Below are 7297 nucleotides of genomic sequence, written 5' to 3'. Positions count from 1 at the left end.
GATCCAAAATGATAGCAGTACGTAATTTTTATATAAAAAATAAAAAATAAAAAAATTAATACAGTAGGATGTGACAGCGGTACTTTTGCATTTAACAAGTGCTGAGTAATTAGAGTTGCAAATGAATTGAGCTGTTCGTGAATAAGCTCGGTTCGGTTCGTTAAAAATTCAGCTCGGTTCGGTTCGATTTGGCTCGTTTTGTAAATGAACCGAGCTCGAGCTCGCATGTGTTCGGCTCGTTAAGTTCGGCTCGTTTATCTTTAGTTAAATTATATAATAAATATATTATTATATATTAAAAATATATAAATATATATAAAAATAATAATATAAATACATTTTTTATATATTAAATAATATAAATAATATTAAAAAAAATTTATCGAGCCGAGCCAAGCTGAGCTCGAGTTTTATTAAAATTAACGAGCCGAGCCGAGCTCGACCGCAGTTCCTTATCGAGCCGAGCTCGAGCTCAATAAACGAGCTCGATAAGTAAACGAGCCGAGCTCGAGCTCAGCAAAACTCGGCTCGGCTCGGTTCGTTTGCAGCCCTAAGAGTAATGGCCTTGTGTTTTTCAATTAATGGGCATAAATAGGTCCCCATCATTTTATATGAGGGTTTTGCATATGAATTCTTTTTCGTATAGATTATCTTATTTTTTTTAACATCGTATAATATTATTTATTAATTGATTAAAAAGGAGGTAAATTTTTTTTTATAGATAATACATATAGCATATTCGACAAAAATAAACAGTTCAGATTATCGAAACGAGACTCGTGATGAACCTCACAAGTCTTACAGCTCGAGACTCATCACAAGTCTTGTTTCGATAATCCGACCTATTTGTTTTGTCAAATATTTCATATATATCATCTATAAAAAAAAAAAAAATTTAAATCGATCTGATAATCATAACATATTCAATTTATCGCGTTTGCAATAAGTCATAAAAAAAAGACAATAATTATATTTTAAAAAATAAATAATAATTGGATCGCTGTGGTTGTAATAATGATAGTTGGGATAATGGAGTAAGGGTGGGATGGTAGTAGTAGTGGCAATGTGATAGTGGTAGCGTGATGGTGATAGTAGAAGTATAAGAGTGATGATGGTAGTAATAGTATAATGGATGTAGTGTAATAATGATTGGTGGTAACGAAGATAATAACAATACAACAGTAGATAGGATGGGGTTGATGTATTAGTGATAGTAGCAAAAATAATAGTAATGTTAGTGAAATGACAACAATACACCTCATGGGATTGATGTATTAGTAATAGTAGCAATAATGGTAGTAATATTAGTGAAATGACAACAATAATATGATATAATTATAAGATTTTAAAAATTGAACATTGAAATCTATAACAACTTCTATCCCTTTTTAAGTAGTTAAAATTTTAAGAAATACAAATGATGATTTTCAAATCATTCCATCACTACTGAAGAGATTATCAAAATACCACATGAGCAAATGTTGGGTAAAGGTGCTGATTTTACTTTAGTTATTCCATGACAAGTTCACACTTTGTCCAAAGAATCATGTGCCAATTTTGATTTGGTAAAAATTTGATGACCTAACCAACATTTGTAACAAGATTGATATGGAATTTTCTCTCTTGAATTTGTCTGTTTCTCGGTTCTATTTTTTGTTTTCAATTACATAATTCTATTTATGAAATTTTTGTTCCCAATTTATTTCAATTTAACAATCTCTGCAATCTTATAATTGTATAATAAGAGGAAAAGATAATCTATGGCCGCTATGGACAGATACATATTCTATTCGCCTATAGAATGGAATGTGATTTTGTCCCTAATCATGACATCAGATCCATTACCAAACTCTCAATTGCACAAGGAAAATTACATGTAAGTTTATTTTTTAAACTCTTGTTTTTAATATATAAATAAGATGAATGATTGATAATTTTAAAAAAATATATATAAAAGAGAATGCTATTTTCATTATTTTAAAATAATATCACATTATTAAATTTAAAAGTGAGTTCAATTTTTAAGACAAAATTATCCCTCATTGCATAATCAAGAGAGAGATTCATAAACTAAAATAGTTAATAAAATAGAATAATTCCTCACATCACTCTATCTATTTTATTTTAATTTTTTTTTAATATCTTTTCATAATTATAAAATGTAATATAACCAACTAAAATAGTGTATACTCAAACAGGACTTTAAGATCTGCAAAATATCAATACTAAAGGGTTGTTTGGAGTGTCTTAAATAAGTGTACTTTTTATTTTTTTAGACTAAAAAGTTGAGGTTGAAAATATGAATGTTTGAATCAATTTTTTGACTTTTTATGAAAAAATATGTATTAAAAAATTGTATAAATTAATGTATAGGAAAAAATTAATATTAAAAATTATGCAGCTGTAATTATTAACTTTTGGTAAATAATGATAACATTTTAACTTTTTAACTTTTTTTAAAACTTTCGAAACTTGGCCTAAAACAACAATATACACAATTAAATTACATCCACCCAAACCACACAAACAAACCCGACTCTAAATCCTAAAACAACAAAAACATAATTTGTTTTCAAGATTCTTTCACCTCATTTTATTGAGATGAACTTAAATTTAACAAACTATATATAGTAGCTAATTCATATAACATCTTCATATATGCGGTTGCACAAAAAAAAGAAAAAAAAAATGGAGGTTAGTACACCAAAACCACTCATCAAACCATATATTTTCAACTCCTTTAAATATAAAAGGTAGGTCTATTGTAAGGTGTAAAAGGATATTGGCAACTAGTTGAAGAGTCTTAATATATAATTAACCAAAAAAGTTACAAAATCTCTTATGATGGGCGCCTACCGGACTTGGGACGGCGGCGAGTTTTGTGGTTATTGGAAAAAGCACTGCAAAACCCACAAGCAGAGAGTCTCGGAGACGGCGGTTCTATTGCGGGAGTAACTTTTCCGGTGCGGTAAGCGCGTCCACCGCCGTTGGATATGCTCCTTTCAATTGATCCGACGGCTCTCGAAGACTTCTTCTTCAGCTCTCTGCTCTGTTCTTGAGATGATTTGATGGTATCGTGGTCGTCTTCTTTATGATTGAGTTTATTCAATTCACCGGAGAGAAATCTGTCGTCCCATACAAGACCTGAAGACCCTTGCCTCCTGAATGATGTTGAAGATCTCTGTAACCCAGCCATCATCTGCTGCACCCCCTCTGTTTCTCTCTCTAAAACTCTCTCTCGCTCTCTCTCTCTCTCTCTCTCTAGATCTTTCTGTGTTGACCTCAAAGCTAACTTGTTCAATATTGTTTGTAACTTATATGCGATATATATGGTATTTATACATAGAGAGAGAGAGAGAGAGAGAAGGAGATAGAGAGAGGTTGGTTTGGTTAAGAAGAGATCGCGAATGAATGAGGTAGCCGACTCAGTCATACCCCTTTATTTTTTGGGCCAATTACCTACGTTTAATTAAATTACAGATTTTTCTTAAAATTTTAGAAATTACATCCTACTTCAAGAGATTTATATGGGCCTAATAATTTATCCCTATGCGTCTAATAATTTATCCCCCACCATTAAATAAACGTTAAGAATTATTCTTGATGGACGATATTGTCCCTATACCTTTCTCAAGCATTAAACAACTTGATTTAACCTTTAAGAGATTTATATGGGCCTAAGAGCATCAATATCAATCTCGCCAAAGCATTTTTTCTGTTAATTTGTGGAGTAAAGCCATCAATTTCCTTCTGCATCAAGCTTGCTAGTGCTTGTGCCATTTTAGCACAGGCTGCACTTCCTCGCCACATGTAGCCAGCCTATGAAGGCTCAACACTGAATTTTAAAAAATAAAATATATGAAACAGTGTTCAGCTATCTCCCACTGTTTTGTTTTTATTTTTTTTAAATACTATAATTATTATTTGTTTTACCATATGATGTTATACACCCGATAATTCTTAGATGCCAATTATATGCATGTGAGATTTATTATATGTGAGATTTATTGTATTAATGATAATAAAGTATGTCACATCAAATAGTAAAATATAAATAATCAAAATAGATAATAAACATAGGATTATTCTTTTTGTTATTACTTATAGTTTTTATCCACATATAAACTTCAATTATTTTAGTTTTTGCACATCTCATAAATTAATTCTTGAAATTAAAGTTAACAAAACAGTTATGAAAATGCGATTTCTTAATCTAGGAAAAGTGACTGTATAAAAAATGTGACTGTTAAAATATTACCATTATAAAATATGATTGTCCCAAAATTGATGATTTAAAAAATACAATAATTGACAATATAGGAATAAAAAAACAAATAAATGTTATTTAAATAAAATATATATTTTTTAAATATAGAGTTTGATGCAGAAGACATTCAAAAACATAGCTAGCTAAAATAAGAAAGTAACTTTTTTAGCCAAAATTTGACTAAAATTTATCTAGCTTGATGCGGATGCTCAATTTATCCCTATGCGTCTAATAATTTATCCCCTACCGTTAAGTAAACGTTAAGAATTATTCTTGATGGACGATATTGTCTCTATACCTTTCTCAAGCATTAAACGACTTGATTTAACCTAAAATTCATTTGATAAGCCAACAAAATTTATAAAAGAATTACGTTAGATGGAAAAAGAAATTAAGAGTTCATTTGGTTTAATTTTTGAATCATAATTTGAGTTTTGGAAAGAGAAAAATTATTTAGTTTTGAGTTTTGAGTTGTATTTTGAAATTTTTTTGAGTTTATATTTTCTAATATTTAAGAAATTTTCTTAATTTTATTTTCTTAGGGTAAATATTTTTTATTATAAATATCTATTTTTTTTAATGTGCACTTTAATTATTACATTCATGCACTGTATTTTTTTATATATTTTTTATTTTAAAAATAATTTTTTAATTTTTTATTTTAAATGTTTTATTTTATTTTTTTAAATATTTTAAATATTTTTAAATTTTAAAAAATTTTGAATCGGCTATATATCTAAATCATAAAAAATTATTTGGTCAATACTTAAAAAATAATAAAATATTTTTTTCAAAAAAATAAAAATGTTTTTCTTCAAAAATAAAAAAAATTATTTTTGAAAAAAATAATAAAGAACAAAATAAAAAATATATATATATTTTAATTTCTAAATAGAATTTTGTAAAGAATTTTGAAAAGAGTTGATTATGAGCTTTAAAATTTTTTTATTCAAATCATGATTTGAGTTCTAAAACAAATGTTATCTACGTTTTTTTGAATCATGTTTGATTTGTTGTTTAGAAAAAAAAAATTTAGAATACTTTTTTAAAAAAATGGAAACTAGCTTAATAAAAATATATTTAATTTGTAAAAAATATTTCTAACCTCTCAAAAATAAAATTATATAAAATGATAATTATTTTTTATTTTTTATTTCTTAACCAAATTAATTTTTAATTTTTTTAAAAAAAATTCTAAAACAAATACTGAGCAACTATTAACTGACTTGATATGATGTATTAATCAAATATTATCATTTCTCTACATAACACAATTAGGGACATTTTAGTCAATCAATTATCTCCATCAACGGCATTAATTACAATAAGGCGAGATATAATTTTCAAAATCCTGAAGAGAAATCTATAATTTAGTTAGTCTTATGATATAGATAATTTGCCCTTATTTTTTTAATCCTTTATTTGTTAGTGTTTGAAACCAACAGTGATTGTCAGACTGAGATTTGTTTGTTTAATCACACACGGATTGTTTATAGTATTTTTCTCTATTACGTAGGCCTGTTTCTGTGACTCGGTTCCGTAATTGACTTCGGACACACGACCGCTTGTTTTAATTAATTAAACTTAAACAATTGTAAAATGTTTTTTCTTTAAAGAGTTAATTGCTTGGAAGTTCTATTTATAAATATTAAGATATTTCAGATTTTATTTAAAAAAATTTGAATCAATAAATCTTATTAGTAAAATTAAAAATATTATCAGTTTTTCTTAATTTTTAAAACTAAAAACATTGTCAATTTTATATAGTAATGTTGCAGATAATTATTTTACTAACTAATAAAAAAACAAAAGCATGAGATTAAACGTTTTTGCTCGTCTACTTATTAGTTTGATTCAACTATCCAATCAAACCAAGAATATTAATAGTTTTCCCAATTTTAAAACTAAGAATATGATTAGTTTTTTCAAATTTAAAGTTTTTTTTTTTTTTTTTAGTTTTGCACATCAATGTTTCATCATCATATTTCTTTATAGACACAAAATTTTTAATTTTGCACAAAGAATATTTCAATTTTTTCAATTTTTTTGCACAGATTTTTTTTTAATAGTCTTTTTTTCAATTTGAAAGTTAATGTCTTAAAATTTTGAAAAATAATTGGTTTTTTTTTTTAGGGGAATTACACTAACAGTCTCTATAGTTTGAGGTTCGTGTCACTTTGGTTCTTGATTTTTCAATTGTGACACATTTGAAATTAAATTTTGAATATTGTTTCAAATAAGGATAATTAAAGATACCGTTACTCAATTTTAAAGGCAAATTCGTCAATTTGATAAAATATAAACTAATTTGACAAAAATAAATGTCAAAAAAATATTTTTGAATTTTTAAAAATTATTTCTGCTCACCAAAAATAAAATTATATAAAATTGATAAATCTTATAAACATTTATTTAATTATTTTTTTTATCAAATTAATTTTTATTATGTATTTAGATAATAATCATGTAATGGGTGATTGTTAGGCTTTTAATGTGTAATCGACATATTTAATATATAAAATATTTTTAGTTTTGGATTTTTTAATTTAACGGATTGGTTTAATAATGATATCAAAATTGTCGCCATATTTGACTTTTGAAAAAATAGAAACAAATAATTTAATGAAAATTGAAACAACTACCCATTACATGATCATCATCCAAACACATAATAAAAATTAATTTGGTAAAAAAATAATAAATAAATGTCCAAAAGATTTATCAATTTTAAATAATTTTATCTTTAGTGGATAGAAATAATTTTTAAAAATTTTAAAATATTTTTTTAACATTTATTTTTATTAAATTAGTTTTTATTTTATCAAATTGACGATTTTGCTCTTAAAATTGAGCAATAGTATCTTCAATTGTCCTTATTTAGAACAAGATTCAAAATTTAGGATTAAATGTGTCACAATAAAAAAGTCATGAACTTTTTTTTTTCTTTTTTTTTTTTCTTTCATGTTTAGTGGAATTTTTTCCAAAATTTTTGTTTTTCATTTTTAACTTTTTCAAGCTGGTCAAGTCGAG

The 7297-nt window shown here is 26.0% G+C and overlaps 1 non-coding gene across 1 annotated transcript; it reads right to left on the bottom strand.

Annotated features, from left to right (window-relative positions):
* Positions 1 to 2839: 2839 nt before the first annotated feature.
* On the bottom strand, positions 2840 to 3196 carry LOC114281292 (uncharacterized protein At1g15400). Its single transcript, XR_014365923.1, has one exon. It is a non-coding gene; the product is annotated as an uncharacterized protein At1g15400 (transcript).
* Positions 3197 to 7297: the final 4101 nt, after the last annotated feature.

This window comes from Camellia sinensis, chromosome 4 (genome assembly GCF_055761805.1).
Source record: "Camellia sinensis isolate YWXY chromosome 4, ASM5576180v1, whole genome shotgun sequence".
Classification (NCBI taxonomy): domain Eukaryota; kingdom Viridiplantae; phylum Streptophyta; class Magnoliopsida; order Ericales; family Theaceae; genus Camellia; species Camellia sinensis.
This window is presented reverse-complemented; position numbering and strand designations above follow the sequence as displayed.